Source organism: Schistocerca cancellata, chromosome 11 (assembly GCF_023864275.1).
Source record: "Schistocerca cancellata isolate TAMUIC-IGC-003103 chromosome 11, iqSchCanc2.1, whole genome shotgun sequence".
Taxonomy (NCBI): Eukaryota; Metazoa; Arthropoda; class Insecta; order Orthoptera; family Acrididae; genus Schistocerca; species Schistocerca cancellata.
The window spans coordinates 11,486,559-11,505,547 of record NC_064636.1 but is presented as its reverse complement, the minus strand read 5'-3'; positions in this window follow the sequence as shown (position 1 = coordinate 11,505,547).

Here is an 18,989-nt window from a genome sequence, read left to right as displayed (position 1 = left end):
GATAGGGCGAGCTGTACTCATATGGAATAAACCGTAAATTGTTAAAGTTATCACGACTTTAATTTCCACCGCCTTCCTAGCCTTGTGACAACCAGGGATTTCTCCATCTTAGCCAGATCAAAGTCTCCCTCTCACTACGGTCAACCGGCTAAAATCCCATCCACGAACCGTGTCGCTCAATCCCTTGCAATACCCACGCTTGGGACGCGACAATGCTTTTAAATTGACAAGCGATTTATCATCAGATGGCACATATTTATTGCATATATGCAGCATTCTCGTGGCTCATGTAGCTATGGCATGAGAACGAAACGCATACGCACCACATTTGGTGGGAAGTATGTACAGTTCATGCCTCCAACAATGCTGCAAACACACAATAAATATGTATGTACTCTCTGATGATAGTGATTCAAAACTGGTCTTGGTAAATAAAGATTGAAAAAATACAAAAGCTGACAGATATCTACTTCTGCATATATACTGTGCTAGCCACCAAGTGGTGTGTGGTGGAGGGCACTATTTGTGCCAAAGTCCACTTGCAAATTGCACGAGGGCAAAAGCACTGTCTCAACATCTTAATATGAGCTCTAATATCCATTAAGTTAGGGTCCCATACAGACGAGTAATATTCTGAGACTGGATGAACTGTAATATTGTAAGCAATTTCATTTTTCGAAGGACTGCATGGGTTCAGGATTCTGCCAGCAAACTGCTATCTGCACTTCGCCTTACCTGTTACTTGTGCAATAGTCACACCCAGACGGATGTTAGACTTAGACACACAAACGCAACGCATGGAGACGTGGCCATTCTCTGGCTGCCAAGCCAAGACCTGGAGCATCTTGCAATGCTGCTCACATTCTGGCCAGAGGCTGGTCAGGTATGTGTGTCTGAGTTGTGTTTACGACACTGCCACCCAACGAAACTGATAAACGAAACTGGTCTTGCGAATTTTTGTGTGGTGGTGGGCAGGGGGACGGGGTGGAGGCAGAGGGGAAGGTTTGCACTGCTCACATGGAAAAATCTATCCTAGTATGTGTTAATTAAGAATTACCAACCTAATCGTGGATCTGCCATTATACATTTATCATTGAGTCAACATAGCGGAATTAAAAAATAATTTGAAAGTGATGAGTGAAATCAAAATATTGTGTGACTGGCTCTGCATGGGATCTGAGCCCTGTCACATTCATCTTTTTTTGTTGTAATAGTTTTGGTTACAGTGATGCAAAACTTCAGAAAGAGTACACGAGACGAAAGCTCCTTGTATAAAGGGCAGTCAAATGAATACAAGACTGATGGAAAAAAGTGGGTTAACTGTTCAGTATTTCAAAAGTAATCACCATGGCCGTGAATACATCTATGCTGCTGTGAGACAAGATGGTCAATCGCTTCACGGAAAAATGTTTGCGGCTGCCTACAGAACCAGGATTGTACCTGTGTGTGCATCTACTGGTGTGATCCAAATGAATGGCCAACACTGCTCCTTTAGGACTTCAAAAATATGGAAAACACATGAGGAGAGATTGGGACTATATGGAGGTTGTGTGAGGCTTCCGAGACAAAACTCTTAGATTAGATTAGTTTCTCGTTCCATAGATCTATGCTCTGAGGATATCCTCGTGGATGTGGAACATGTTAACTTTGTTTTTTATTTTTAAGCTGAAATAACAATACTAATAGTATGAATATATACAATACATCATTTGTTTCTATTAAAAAATTCGTCAATGGAGTAGAAGGAGTTGGCCGCTAGTAAGTCTTTCAGGCTCCTTTTAAATTGATCTTTATTTGTAACTAAATTTTTTATGTTTGCTGGCAAATTATTGAAGATGAGTGTTCCTGAGTAGTGGACCCCTTTTTGAACTAAAGTAAGTGCTTTTAAGTCCTTGTGCAGATCATTTTTGTTCCCGGTATTGTATGTATGAACTGAGCTGTTTGTTGGAAAAAGAGATACATTATTTAGGACAAATTTCATTAAGGAGTAAATATAGTGAGAGGCAGTAGTTAGTATACCCAATTCTTTGAAGAGGTTCTACATGATGTCCGTGAATTTACTCCACAAATAATACATATTGCACGCTTTTGGACTCTGAAAACTTTTGTTTGACTTCAAGAGTTACCCCAAAATATTATACCGTATGACATTGTGGAATGAAAGTAGGCAAAGTATGCAAGCTTTTTCATTTTTATGTCGCCTATGTCTGCTAACACTCGAATTGCAAATACAGATTTGTTAAGGCATTTCTGCAGTTCTGTGGTGTGCTCCTCCCAGCTGAGTTTATTATCAAGTTGTAATCCCAGGAATTTAAAACTGTCAACCTCTTCTATCTGCTCTTCTTCATACTTTATGGATATGCTGGGTGGAAACCTCTTAGAGGTTCTGAATTGCATGTAGTGAGTCTTTTCAAAGTTTAATGTCAATGAGTTGGCTTTAAACCATTTATTAATATCCATGAAAATATCATTAGCAGATCTTTCTAGAACTACACTCGACATACTATTTATTGCAATACTTGTGTCATCTGCAAACAAAACGAACTCTGCTTCTGGCAGTGTAACTGACGAGAGATCATTAATGTACACAAGAAAAAGCAATGGCCCTAAGATGGATCCTTGTGGGACACCACATGTAATTTCTTCACATTCTGATGTTGACAGATGACTTAATTCACTAGGCCCTTGCACTGACACCCTTTGTTTCCTGTTAGCTAGGTATGACTTGAACCATTTTGCAGCACTGCCCATGATACCATAGAATTCTAATTTATTTAAAAGGATGTTGTGGTTCACACAATCAAATGCCTTTGACAAATCACAGAAAATACCTGCTGCTTGTAACTTGTTATTTAATTAATTAAGTACACTTTCGTTGTAGGTGTAAATAGCCTTCTCGATATCAGAAACCTTCAGAAATCCAAACTGGGTTCTTGATAATATGTTATTTGTGGTCAGATGGTTGAGAAGCTGCCTGTACATTACTTTTTCTAAAATTTTTGAGAATGCTGGCAAAAGTGAAATCAGTCTGTAGTTTGATGGTATTTCTTTATCCCCTTCCTTGAATAGAGGCTTAACGTCTGCATATTTTAGCCAGTCAGGAAATGTCCCAGTTATAATTGACTGGTTACGCAAGTAACTTAGAATTGTACTAAACTCACAAGAACATGCCTTAATTAAATTTGTTGATATTTCATCATAACCACTAGAATGCTTTGTTTTCAAAGATTTTATTATGGAAGTTATTTCTTTTGGTGAAGTGAGTGACATATTCATGTAGCTGAAGCTATTTGTAAAGGCTAGTTTCAGATATTCAAGGGTATTATTTACTGATCCTGACAATCCTATTCTATCAGTAACGGATATAAAATACTTGTTAAATAGATTTGCCACACTGTGCCCATCGGTTACTAATGTGTCATCTACCCTTAGTGCTATTTGCTCCTGTTCCTTTCTGGTTCTACCAGTCTCCTCTTTCACTATATCCCATATTGTTTTTATTTTGGTCCCTGACATTGCTATCTTCTTCTCGTAGTGCATTTGCTTAGATGTCTGAATTACTTTTTTTAATATTTTACAGTATTCCTTGTATTTAGCTAAATCATCAGTATTGGAGCTATTCTTGGTCGACAGATACATTTTCGTTTTTGTCTTACAGGAAATCTTTATTCCTTGTGTAATCCATGGTTTTATTATAGACTTCTGTTTACTTTGAGTAACTTTTAGAGGAAAACAGTTTTCAAACATGGTACTGACATTGTTCATGAATGTATTATATTTTTCATTCATGTCATGGGCACTATAAACATCTTTCCAGTTCATATCTTTGAGCAGTTTTCTAAAACACTCAATTTTTGGTTGACTGACTACTCTCCTGTACTCAGACTTAGCAGTCTTTATGATCTGCTCAGAATTTACATCTAAAACAAGGAGCTGCATGTCATGATCTGATAGTCCATTTATTACAGGTTTTATGATATGATTCTGTTCCTTTGATTTGTCTATAAAAATGTTATCAATGACTGTCCTTGAGGATTTTGTGATCCTAGTGGGAAAGTTTACAGTGTGAGATAGATTGAAAGACAACATTACTAACTGCAGTAAATGTTTACTGGAAGATTGTGTTAGAAAATCTGTATTAAAGTCACCAGCAATCAAAATTTCTTTGTTTCTTCCTGTTAAATAACCCAAAAGACCTTCTAGATGATTTATGAATAGACTATAATTTCCTGCAGGTGCTCAGTAAATAGTTACTATTATATAGTTTAAGCAACCTGCCAATAAAACTCCTGCCAGTGTTGTATAGAGTATGCTGTAAAAGTTTCGAAGGGAAACACTTACATGTTCTCCATAAAGCCCCAATTTCTCCCCATGTGATTTCCATATTTTTAGAGTCCTGAAGAAACACATTCATCGCTCTCCCATTGCTTCAGGTAAAGAAGTGCGTGCCTGGTAACTGCATACATTTCATTTTTCCACAAAGGCGTGGCAATTACAGTGGAATAACTGTGTTAACAACTATGGCAGGTACTTCCGTATTAATCAATAGTTTACTTTTTTTTCACCTTTTTCATATTAATTTGACAGCCCTTCTATGCCACTCTCTCTTAAGTTTGCTTTTGTATATCACTTTTTGTAGGTACACTTACTGAATGACAAAAGATATTCATATAGGAATGAGATCTACACAGGTTACATTTGTTGTTAATTGTAAATTATAAGGTGAATCAACAATTAGTTATTTCAAGGCAGGAGATAATTGCTATTGAGATCAGTAATGACGTAGGTATGTAGCAGAATGAATGAGGTCGTAAGAATGAATGATCAGTATGAATGAGTTAATATTTAAATTAATATAAGAAGGTAAGTTACTGTGAAGTAGTTGATGAAGACACATTATTTCAGGAAAATATTATTGGTGTTTTATGAGAATGGAAGTGCCAAATGGCCCCACGTATGTGATATATTAATGTTTGATGAGGAATATGTTTAATGTATAAGAATATACAGGGTGATTCAAAAAGAATACCACAACTTTAGGAATTTAAAACTCTGCAACGACAAAAGGCAGAGCTAAGCACTATCTGTCGGCGAATTAAGGGAGCTATAAAGTTTCATTTAGTTGTACATTTGTTCACTTGAGGCGCTGTTGACTAGGCGTCAGCGTCAGTTGATGATAAGATGGCGACCGCTCAAATGCAAACAGATGAATCTTTCGTTTCAAAGATTGTGTTTAGTGATGAAGCAACTTTCCACACTAACGGGAAAGTCAACCGTCACAATGTCTGTATATGGGGCACTGAGAATCCGCGGGAAACAACTCAGTATGAACGTGACTCGCCTAAGCTGAACGTTTTCTGTGCCATTTCAGCCAATAAAGTTTTTGGTCCCTTTCTCTTCGAAGGTGCTACTGTAACTGGACTTCAGTATCTGGAGATGTTAGAGAATTGGCTGTTCCCTCAGCTCGAACAAGAAGCACAACAATTCATATTTCAGCAGGATGGAGCGCCACCACATTGGCACTTATCTGTCCGTAACTACCTGAACGTCAACTACCCGAGGCAATGGATCGGCCGCCAGGCAGCCCGTGACAGAGCACTTCATCGCTGGCCTCCAAGAAGCCCTGATCTTACCCCCTGCGATTTTTTCTTATGGGGGTATGTTAAGGATATAGTGTTTCGGCCACCTCTCCCAGCCACCATTAATGATTTGAAACGAGAAATAACAGCAGCTATCCAAACTGTTACGCCTGATATGCTACAGAGAGTGTGGAACGAGTTGGAGTATCGGGTTGATATTGCTCGAGTGTCTGGAGGGGGCCATATTGAACATCTCTGAACTTGTTTTTGAGTGAAAAAAAACCTTTTTAAATACTCTTTGTAATGATGTATAACAGAAGGTTATATTATGTTTCTTTCATTAAATACACATTTTTAAAGTTGTGGTATTCTTTTTGAATCACCCTGTATATATTATGATGAATATGTGAGTAAGGAATGAGTGAGAATGTTTTGGTAATATTGTGCTACATAGAGAAGTGAGTAAACAGTATACATCTTTAAGATTACGTAAGAATTTCAGTTTGAAAGAAAGGATTTGTGATGAGTTAGAACACGTGAGTACAAGACGTTAAATGTGAATCTATTTTCAGTGCTCTTGAAAATGAACGAATGCAAGAAAAGCAGAGTGAACATAATGATGATTACAGCTGTTGAAAGAAATGTAATAAGAATGTAACGTGGAAACACATTAGCTTTAATTTATTTCAGAAGTGTAACTTGTTAACCTTTCGTTAAGTTTTGTTAAGCCACTGTGTGGAAGAAAACATTTATAGTTTGTGTTCAGACAGGAGAATGATATTTTAAGGAACTTAAGTTGAGATACAGTTTTTACACAGCCCTCATGTGAATACATTTGTATAAAACATTTTTTTTACGAAAGTGAAATTTAGTGCCATGTTAGCCTTTATTATACTTACACACTACAGAAAACCCTGAGGAAGCAAAAGACAGGAGAGTTATTAAGGCCGTTTTTGCGACTCGTACAACACCTCCACTTAAGCGAACAGATGACAAAATTACACAACATTTGACTTTTCAGGCTATGCAAGGTAAGTGCAAAGGAGAAGCGACCACCCGTGCAGCCGTCGTCGAGCAACGGACACTGAGAAAGAGACATTTTACTGTCAATTATAGTACTATGTTCTTTATTTATGTTTTATAGAAAGAAATGAAATATATACACAACATACATGATGTTTAACCTTCACTAAAGTAGAAGAAAGTTCATGGTTGAACCCTTGAGAGGAAATTTGATATGTTATTATGAGAGAGACAATCTCTGCGAGATATATTTTCAATTTGTATAGACGGTATCCACAAGAAGTGGAGATATCGAGGAAGTACTGAGCAGCTATATGATTTACTCATGCAAGGATTTGTTAGGGTATAATACACTTAGTCATATGAACAGTCAGAACACAAACAGGGAATCTGTCATGATGTTACACTACACAGACTTGACGTAAGGACACTTACATTTACCCATGATTTGGTAAATTGTAAGCACCTCCTTTCACACACCCCTTGAAGGTGATGCAAACGTTATAATGTATTGTGTTCTCTTTTTATGTAGTAGCTGTAGGATTTGGTAGTTTATAGGTTCTTTCTATCTCCATTATATTACCACCTCCTGCAGCTGGGTATTGTTTGTTTATGGAATGTAAGAATATATTGTGTGACAGTAAACTTTCAGGTATGAATAAAAAGACATGGATATTGGTGGCATTACAAGCCTGGTCAACCACTAGCCAAGATATGGAATCAAAAGAAAGAAAGAAATAATAAATGAAGGAAAGCCCGTGCTTTATATGTTAAGTCTGATATCCCTTGGCACGCCCAAACCCGAATTAAAAAAAAATACCCCAATAAAAGAAAGCCAATGGGACTTGGTATAATTTTTGTAGTGTAAATATTTCACATGCATATTCTTGTAAATTTATATGTATTTGTATATGTGTTAAAACTTTGCACATTGTCAGCATATTTTGAAATGGGACCACGAAAATGTAAGCTTTCATAATTAACTATGTAAACATGCTGGGACACAGTGAACTTTGTTAAAATGTAAATATGGCAAAAAGTGTTGCAAACTGTGTTAAACTGTGAACGTTATAAACGACGAATTTTGTGTTATTTGTGAAACTTATGGTGCATAAACCAAATAACTGTTTGTAAACCGATATAAACTGCAATTTACTTCGACGATAATGAGGATTTTCACACTGAAAATGAACGTTTGTTGGCGAGTGTAAACAACGTGATGAAACACCTACCTTTGCGAACATCGACGCCGTTGTTCCTGGCCAGCCTTCAGATGCTTTGGACACAATAAACTCAGCACCTCCGTAGGCGATGTGGAGGCTAAAAACTACATCGACCACATATGCCCCGGGAACAATAGTCATAAAACGCACAAGGACCTGGAGTGTTGTGTCGTAACAGAAGACATAGACAGATTAGATTAGATTAGATTAGATTAGATTAGATTAATCCTAGTTCCATGGATCATGAATACGATATTTCGTAATGATGTGGAACGAGTCGAATTTTCCAATACATGACATAATTAGGTTAATTTAACAACATACTTAAGTTAATATAACAACTTTATTCTTTTGTGTGTTTTTTATTTTTCTTTATTTTTTATTTTTATTTTTTTATTATTATTTTTATTTTTTTTTATTTTTTAATATTTCTTTCTTAATTTATATCTAAAAATTCCTCTATGGTGTAGAAGGAGTTGTCATTCAGAAATTCTTTTAATTTCTTCTTAAATACTTGTTGGTTATCTGTCAGACTTTTGATACTATTTGGTAAGTGACCGAAGACTTTAGTGCCAGTATAATTCACCCCTTTCTGTGCCAAAGTTAGATTTAATCTTGAATAGTGAAGATCATCCTTTCTCCTAGTATTGTAGTTATGCACACTGCTATTACTTTTGAATTGGGTTTGGTTGTTAATCACAAATTTCATAAGAGAGTATATATACTGAGAAGCTACTGTGAATATCCCTAGATCCTTAAATAAATGTCTGCAGGATGATCTTGGGTGGACTCCAGCTATTATTCTGATTACACGCTTTTGTGCAATAAATACTTTATTCCTCAGTGATGAATTACCCCAAAATATGATGCCATATGAAAGCAATGAGTGAAAATAGGCGTAATAAGCTAATTTACTAAGATGTTTATCACCAAAATTTGAAATGACCCTTATTGCATAAGTAGCTGAACTCAAACGTTTCAGCAGATCATCAATGTGTTTCTTCCAGTTTAATCTCTCATCAATGGACATACCTAAAAATTTGGAATATTCTACCTTAGCTATATGCTTCTGATTAAGGTCTATATTTATTAATGGCGTCATACCATTCACTGTACGGAACTGTATGTACTGTGTCTTATCAAAATTCAGTGAGAGTCCGTTTACAAGGAACCACTTAGTAATTTTTTGAAAGACAGTATTGACAATTTCATCAGATAATTCTTGTTTCTCAGGTGTGATGACTATACTTGTATCATCAGCAAAGAGAACTAACTTTGCCTCTTCATGAATATAGAATGGCAAGTAATTAATATATAATAAGAACAATAAAGGACCCAAGACTGACCCTTGTGGAACCCCATTCTTGATAGTTCCCCAGTTTGAGGAATGTGCTGATCTTTGCATGTTACGAGAACTACTTATTTCAACTTTCTGCACTCTTCCAGTTAGGTACGAATTAAACCATTTGTGCACTGTCCCACTCATGCCACAATACTTGAGCTTGTCTAGCAGAATTTCATGATTTACACAATCAAAAGCCTTTGAGAGATCACAAAAAATCCCAATGGGTGGTTTTCGGTTATTCAGATCATTCAAAATTTGACTGGTGAAAGCATATATGGCATTTTCTGTTGAAAAACCTTTCTGGAAACCAAACTGACATTTTGTTAGTACTTCATTTTTACAGATATGTGAAGCTACTCTTGAATACATTACTTTCTCAAAAATTTTGGATAAAGCTGTTAGAAGGGAGATTGGGCGGTAATTGTTGACATCAGATCTATCCCCCTTTTTATGCAAAGGTATAACAATAGCATATTTCAGTCTATCAGGGAAAATGCCCTGTTCCAGAGAGCTATTACACAGGTGGCTGAGAATCTTACTTATCTGTTGAGAACAAGCTTTTAGTATTTTGCTGGAAATGCCATCAATTCCATGTGAGTTTTTGCTTTTAAGCAAGTTTATTATTTTTTTAATTTCAGAGGGAGAAGTGGGTGAGATTTCAATTGTATCAAATTGCATAGGTATGGCCTCTTCCATTAACAGCCTAGCATCTTCTAATGAACACCTGGATCCTACTATATCCACAACATTTAGAAAATGATTAATAAAAATATTTTCAACTTCTGACTTTTTGTTCGTAAAGCTTTCATTCAATTTGATGGTAATACTGTCTTCCTCTGCTCTTGGTTGACCTGTTTCTCTTTTAATAATATTCCAAATTGTTTTAATTTTATTATCAGAGTTGCTGATTTCAGACATGATACACATACTCCTGGATTTTTTAATAACTTTTCTTAATATAACACAGTAGTTTTTATAATTTTTGATAGTTTCTGGGTCACTACTCTTTCTTGCTGTCAGATACATTTCCCTTTTCCGGTTACAAGATATTTTTATACCCTTAGTAAGCCATGGTTTGTTACAAGGTTTCTTACGAGTATATTTAACTATTTTCTTGGGGAAGCAGTTTTCAAATGCATTTACAAAAATGTCATGAAATAAATTATATTTTAAATTGGCATCAGGTTCACGGTACACCTCATCCCAGTCTAACTGCTGTAGGCTTTCCCTGAAATTTGCAATTGTTAAATCGTTGACTGAACGTACTACTTTGGAGGACTGTTTAGTATTGCTGAATGGAGCTATGTCATATATTGTAACTAGCTGTGCACCATGATCAGAAAGACCATTCTCAACAGGCTGAGCATTTATCTGGTTAAACTTATCTTGGTCTACAAAGAAGTTATCTATCAGTGAGCTGCTATCCTTTACCACCCGAGTAGGAAAATCAATAATGGGTGTCAAGTTGAAAGAACCGAGTAATACTTCAAGGTCATTTTTCCTATTACCCTCTTTCAGAGAATCTACATTGAAGTCCCCACAAATAATAATTTGCTTCCCCCTGTCTGACAGATAGCACAACAAGGAGTCCAAATTTTTCAGAAATAGATGAAAATTTCCTGATGGGGACCTATATACAGTTACAATTATAAATGTGCCTTTATTTAATTTAAGCTCACAGGCACATGCTTCTATATGTTTCTCTACACAAAACTTTTTTGTTTCTATACTTTTTGCACAATGATAACTTTTGACATATATGGCAACTCCTCCTTTCTCCATATTTTCTCTCATTACATGTGCAGAGAGCTTATAACCACTTACATTTACCTTATCTATATCAGTAACAATGTGATGCTCAGACAGGCATAGTATATCTATTTCATTCTCAGCTTCTAAATCTTCTAAACAAACCAGAAGCTCATCTACTTTATTCTTTAAACTCCCAATATTTTGATGAAATATACTTACATTATTTTTAATTATACTTTTATGAGACCCTTTCCTTATTCTAACATTTGCAGTACTCTCCTGTCTGAGTTTCTCATTGTGCTTAGGCCTAGTTCCTATACCAGTGGTCACATGGTGTTCAGAGAGGCAGATTATGTCAACTGGGTTGGGTGACTTTAATTCATCAATGCAATTACCTAGGACTGAGATACAACTTGGTGGAGATAAAATTTCTGGTGATTGGTGAAAATTTATAATTGGTAGCTGTGATTGGTGATCTAATGTGCTAGAATTGTGCTGTTTAATTTCTTTCCTAAACTGAAGATTTGTTTCAGTCCTGACCTCTCGTAGAACTTGACATCTTTCTGTCTTACCTATCCTAAAAAAGGTGCTGCTCCAACACCTGTAACCACTGGTATTTTACCATTCATGGCAGTGCCTCCCCCCCTTAAATTTCCTGCTATTACCCCAGCCAGTTTCCCCTTCCCTTTCCTGTTGAGATGTAGGCCGTGCCTGGTTAAATCTTCAGATCACGCACACGCTCAATCTTATGGTGTCTCCGGACTTAACACGCCATTTATGCGGGAATAACAACTTGTAATGAACACTATGTGAGAGCGAATACTGTGCAAGACTGTCATAACACGGCGATTTTGAAACTGCCGCACGCGAAATTCTGTGATGCTATTGCGCATGCGCAAAGACTACGTGCTGCCAGAGATGCATTGGGAAACCAACGCTGGAAGCGCACAAAATGAACTGCACTGGCGAGCAGCTTGCTCAAACACACACTATGTAAATATATGTATATTAATTTTGTAAAAGGGATCCCAACTGTAATAATTGTATGTAGTATATAGATTTAGAAAGCGCGGGCCTTTCCTATGAAAATATGTATATATTGACATTTAGGAATATCTATTATATTGTTTACTAGCCTGCCACGCTAAATGTTTTAGCGTGACAGTCGAGGGGGCGATGTAGCGGGACTTTGAATTTCGCCGCGCTACACTCCTTCCCTTAGATAAAAAATATCCCGTCGCAGCAGTATGAGCGCTCGACCGCAGAGAAAATACTAAAATTGTAACTTTTTTTGTTTTCTATCGGTTTCTTGTTTGTCTCTTGATAGCCGAAGCTTAAGGCAGACGTTAAAAAAAAACTTTTTAGGTAGTCTTGATCTGATTTTTAATTTGTAGACATATTGTGGAAGTTGTTAAGAAATTCGGAGGATGGAAGTAGCAAAGTAAATTAAATTGCATACAGTATCAAGATGATTTTAATTGGTATAAATTAGTGATTCCTGGACGATTGCAAGATTTCGGAGCAGACTTTTCAAGCTGAAATGAAGGAGATTTTTGAAGACCTGGACACCGCACGAAAGAAGACAAGTTAACCTGGTAAAGGATGATCTCTCATCTACGTCACTTCCCCCTGTCAGTTACATTTTGTTATTCTGTTTCTTTTCAATAAGTTTTGTAGTGGAAATTGGTTTAACTTGGTTTAACCACCCCAACTATAGCTTTTCTGTAATACGAAGTGCGATTTGCATTTCATTCTTTCCTTTTTTCACGGTCATTTACGATTTTAAAACCCCCTTTTTATTCACTATTTCTTCCCACATTTTCAACCTTTTCTTTTCTTCTCTTTTTCTTTTTCTATTAACCACTACAGATTATAAGGCTCACATACTTAGAACATGTACCGGTACTGCTAATGAGATTTTAATGCAACATTTTGGTTTACTTGAAAATACATTATGTATTTAAAATGCTTTCTGAGAGATACCAGATGACACTGTGGTTAGTTTATTTGACAGCTACACGATTATATCTGCACAGTTTTACTGTATTATTTTGGAAAGTAACTTTTGTGGTATAGCTACAATGAGACAGCCTTTTTCACAGCACAACAATACGTTACATTATGGTACTTTCTTGATTACGGTATGGTACATAATAACTACGATATCTATACGCAAAGCATTCCACTTTCGTTTATGATGAGGTAAGTACATTGACTTCTGCTGAACTTTGCTTACAGAGGACGATAACTACGACACTTCCACACAATTATCTTAAAGCAAGACGCACATTTAGCGCTACAGGACACGCATTCGAGTGATTAATTTTGTACTTAAAACATTTATTTTTAAAGATTTTTGGATTACAATGATACAAAGAAAGTTTTCCGTGATACATTTCATTCCATTGCTGTAATCTGTACCACCTGAGGGTATCATTACATTAATCCTCAGGGGGGTACACGTTTAGTTTGTGTACCATGTGTTTGGCAAGCATGAGGAGCCCTAGCTAATATGGTATTTGCTTATACAACTTAACACATCTGTACCATATTTCTCTAACACAGAATTACACAGCTAGCTGATTATTTAACAGAGAAACAAACATTTTTTTTACTACGTCAGTGACAGATGTTTACATAATTACATAGTTCGATAACTTCACACTTATGAAATTGTATTTTGTCTGTACTTTGTGAACTGTTCATATATTTTTCGGAACCATTGTGATTCTATGAGAGCTTTGAATGATGTATTTGGTATGAGATCATGATTTTTTAAAGTATGTTTGAGGTAGATTACACTATTGAAATTAGCAGAGAATATGTTTTAGGGTTTGAAATTATTCCAGAAAGCTACGACGTTTTTGAGGCTTGGCTGAGTTTTTATGATATTATTACAATGACAATGTGTATTATGCTGTTGAGGTATGTTTATGATCAATAAGCTGATGCTATATGAGGAATTTGATTATGCTACGTAGTTATTATAATGAAATATTGAAGAAGTGTCGATGAATATGTATATGTGTAATAAGGTAAGGAATAATGAGTAGTGGTTAGGGACTCTGACTTGTGAAAAAGGATGTTGGAAACCAACAATCGTACTTTAAGAGTTATGAAATGTGTGAATGTATTAGAATGCTGACGAAAATTTTTTGCACACTGTTATATTTATAGGATTTTGTGTCTACACATTTGCAAAGCAAATTCTCGACCTGTGAAATTCTTTATATGAGACTGTCACTGTAGTGCAAACTGGTGTTGTAAATATTTCGGTAAGAAAGTTAAGTGACCTTCACGTAATGCGTCGTGGGCACCCAGCTGCGGGACAGTCACCTGGAAAAAAGCCATTAGTGTGTGCCTTTCAGAGGCACAGGTGCAGAAAAAAAAAGAGGCCATTATCCTCGCTATTGACATTCATTTGTAGAAAGCATCGCAAATACGACACGCTCAAACTTGATATTAATTTATGATATTTGCTGAAATGCCTAATGAAATGATGAGAAACATTTTTACATCTATTGTCTTTCTAGTTGAGAGATTGCTCAATTTGTTTAATATCTAGTTTCTAGCTCCACTGTAGCATTGGTTAAAATAAAATTTAATAGATGTACTAACAAATATTTTCTGTCTACAGATCCAGTAAATAATAATTTTATGATATACTTCCAAAAAAAGCACAAAAAGACATTTCCCTTCACAGGAACTGCATACATAATTTTCTTTTCAAGTACTTGGTAATTTATTTCATAGAATAAGTTTTTGTGGTGCACCACTTTAATTACATAGACATTAAGATGTGAATATACATTTCCCTTATCTGCATTGTTGTCTTTAGTGTACTATTTTTTCTGCCTGTGGGTTTGTCATGTTTAGATATAAGTTATTACATTTACTGCTGCTTGCTTTGCCAATTTCCATTTTTTTGTCATTGCTGTTTGTGTTAATTGTTTTGTGCTGCTGCATTGCCTTAGTTTAGCATCAGAGCTCAGTAGATTTAAGTTAGCTTAAGAGGGGGTAGACTATATAAGAAACTAACTGATGAATTGGAAGAAATGCATTGAGAACCTATAAGAAAATGGTTTGGCCAAAAAAGTAGTGTACAGTGGAGAAAAACTATTTTTGAAAGAGGATGTGAACAGAATACAGAAAGCATGCTTGGATAGGATTTTTTTTAGTGGAAACAAATGTTGAAATAAGACGAAAGATCTATGGAATGAAGTTTTGTGTTGGACTGCAATACCAAATGTTACACTGAAAACAAACCCTGCCCTTTCCTCTTGTGTTATTCTGCTATGTGTTCGTGCACCCTTGTGTATTTGTGTTTTTCCTGTCTTTGTGTGTTTAGCTGATGAGAGTTATGTTGTAGAATTTTTCTAATACTATGTTATTTACTTTGTAAAGATATTTAGACATTATTTATCTGTTCTGTTTTGTTACTCGTGTGTGAAGTTGATGTTTTAAAAGTTATTCTGATCTTTTATGTATGTACTTATGTCATAATTCCTGTAACATTGATGTATATGTTAGTTTGATTCTTTTGTAAAGCCTGTATTACTATAAATGTTATCTGTATTGTTATGTTCTTTAATGATGTATTTTCTACCTTTGTTATTGTATTCTTATGTTATAAAATTGTAATTGACACCAGTTCATCAAATTAAGTAACTTGCAAGCATTCATTTCACTGCACACATTTCTGTTGGTCAGAGTATATTAAAAGTATGTGAGAAGTTGGAACTGTTAGTGCTTGCACATGTGTTGATAATTCAGCAAGGGACTGCATTGATAATATTATTACTAACTACATATTTGACAGTGGAAATAAGCACAAATACTGCTTAGACTTGGGTATATCAGATCACTCAGCTCTGTTTATTGAGCTCCCAAAAGCAAATAACCTAAAGCCTCCAGAAGTGTGTATAAGAAGGGATCTCAGTAAAAGTAAAATGGATTTATTCCACAGTAAATTAAGTATAATAAGCTGGCCTGTAGACTAAAATAGTTCAAGCTCGATAAACTATGACAAATTCATAAATTGTTTCTTAGAGGTATTTAATGAATCATTTCCTCGTAGATATAAGCAAAAGAAGGTTAATGGTAAACTCAAATGGATTATAACAGGAATAAAGATCTCTAGTGCCAGAAAGAGAGAGCTCCACAATGAGTTAAAATCAGACAGAAATCCAGATTTTATTATTTATGTCAAACAGTATAAAGCTGTATTTAGGAAAGTTGTAGCGGCAGCTAAAAAAATGGCAAATAATAAATTCATACGAGAACACAGAAATAAGACAAAAGCAGTGTGGTCAGTTGTTCAGTCTGAACTAGGAGCCAAAGTAAAAATTCATGAGATTTTGAAAATTAGACATGAAAATGAAATTATAGTAAACCCTGTTCAGATGTCAAGTTGTTTCAATGAATTCATCCTAAACGTAGAAAGATCGGATGTGGATATGACATTCTATCAGGGCATCACAAATTTGGAAAACAGCCAGAACACATCTTTTAAACAATTTGAAAAAATAACCCAAAGGGATGTGGAAAAGGAAATATTGTCTCTAAGAAACAAAACCTCACATGGGTGGGATGAAATCAAGTATGTGTACGATATTATTTCCCAACCACTGTCAACTATTATAAATCAATCTTATGAACAGGGATGCTTTCCAGAGGTATTGAAATATGGTGGGATCAAACCGCTATTCAAGAAAGGATCGACAGAAGATATGGGGAATTACCACCCTATGTCTCTCTTGCCGGTCTTCTCTAAAGTGTTTGAAAAGATTGCAGCAAAACAAATTAATAACTTTCTTACTGTAAATGATATAATTTTTAAAAACCAGTTCGGATTCCAACAGGGTAAAAGCACTGCGAATGCTATAAATGAGTTTATCCAAAAAATATGCTCCACGTTAGATAAAGGTAGAAAGGTCACAGGTATATTCTGTGATCTGACTAAAGCTTTTGATTCAGTGAACCATGCATTACTCCTCCACAAATTACAGATGTATGGAATCAGAGACACTGCTTTAAAATGGTTTAGCTCTTACCTGTCAGGTAGGAAACAGAGTAATTTTAACTTCAAATGGAACCAATTATTCATCAGACTGGAAAACAGTTCCCCAAGGAGTCCCACAAGGTTCGATATTGGGTCCCTATCTGTTTCTTTTTTACGTAACTGACCTACCACTTGCTATTGATGTTCATTCAGTCTTATTTGCTGATGATTCATCAGTTCTAATTGAAAATGAGGTATCTGAAAATATTCCAGAAAAAGCCAACAGTACTTTAGAAAAACTCGAATCTTGGTTCTATCAAAATGGACTAAAACTAAATGTAACTAAAACCAAAATGATGCAATTTGAAGCTAAATCAGTAGAAAGGAGTGAAATAAAGATAACTTGCAATGATCAGGATATCACAGAAGCAAACCACGTGAAGTTCTTAGGCCTAAATCTTGACAAAAATTTAAATTGGAAGGTACACATAGATTACTTAGCAAATAAACTGAACAACTTAGCATTTGCAATGTGTATTTTGTCAGGCGCCACAAACATGGATACCAGAAAGATAGTTTATCACTGCTACTTTGAGTCAGTTATTCGTTATAGCATAATCTTCTGGGGAAATTCAGCAAATGTCACTAGGCTCCTAGTATTACAAAAGAAAGTAATTAGAAACGTGTGTTGCAAAAAAACGGGAATCCTGTCAACCACTGTTAAAAAATTTAAAAGTACTATCTATCCCCTCACTTTACATATATGAGATGGTGGTGTTCCTATATAGAAATCAACATACACTAGACAATTTCCGTTTTGACCACAACTACAGCACTCGCCACAGAGATAACTTCAAACTTCCAACACATCGTTTAAAACTTTATGCCCAAACGCCAGAGTATATGGGGTTAAAAATTTTCAATAAAATAAAAGGCAGTAATATATTTAAAATGGAGAATGGTTCACTGAAAAGATTGCTCTTTACTCTCCTGGTGGAAAAGTGTTATTATTCTGTCGATGAATTCATTGAGGACAGCTTCACAATCTGAACACACGGATTGTAATACATTTATTATTTTATGTACATGTGTAGCTGTAACTTAGAAATGTAAAATATAATGTAAACTTTTGTATTTCTCTTTTGTATTTTTCTATTGTAAATCTTGACATGTCTCCTGTACATCAAATCAAATGATTTGAAAATTGTATGTAATGAGATGAATAAACCACATAACATAACTGGTTAACAGCATTGCTGGCTCTAAGAACAATTCCAAAAACTTTGTGAGTGCACAAGTGGTGGTTCATGGACTTGCTATATTAACTGCAAGACTCTTCGATGGTGATTGTGCACCTGCACAGTTGCAACAGATGGCTGCTAGCTGTTTCTACAAGGACTACAGTGGGTCTGCATCCGTGATGGCCCACCAATACCATAATCTCTACCAGGAATACAGTGGCTCTGCTCTGTGATGACCTACCCACCAATATTCTTCAAAACTTCGACTGACTCTGCTGTGGGTTTGCTCTGTTGTGGCCCATTACCTATCTGCATGTTAAGAGTCAACACTGTCTTTCCATTGGAAGGACAACAGTACTTCAAGACTGCATGGAAATCCACTACTTCCGTGTGCATTTCCTTTTACTGCTCAGACTTCGAAGAAAAAAAAAAAAAAACACTGCAATTTTACTGTGATGAATGGTCAGGACTGTCTTTATGGACTGTGAGAAAATTTTAGCTTTTGACCAACATTGTATCAATAAGTGTGTGCATTTGATATCTTTGTTAATGTAATTATGAAAATTTTTTTCAAATCTGTATTGGCCAATACCCAAAACAATTTGTAAAATTTATTGTGGGGAGCATGGGGGCTATGTAAGTAGGCTGTTTAGGGTTTTATATTGATAACGCCACATAGCGCTCTGTATGAAAATCACTGTACAGTCTGCGGCTGTGTGGCATTGTTGTAATATTCGCTATTGTAGTGTTGGGCTGTTGGCTGTCAAAGCGCGTAGCGTTGCGCAGTTTGAGGTGAGCCGCCAGCAGTGGTGGATGTGGGGAAGT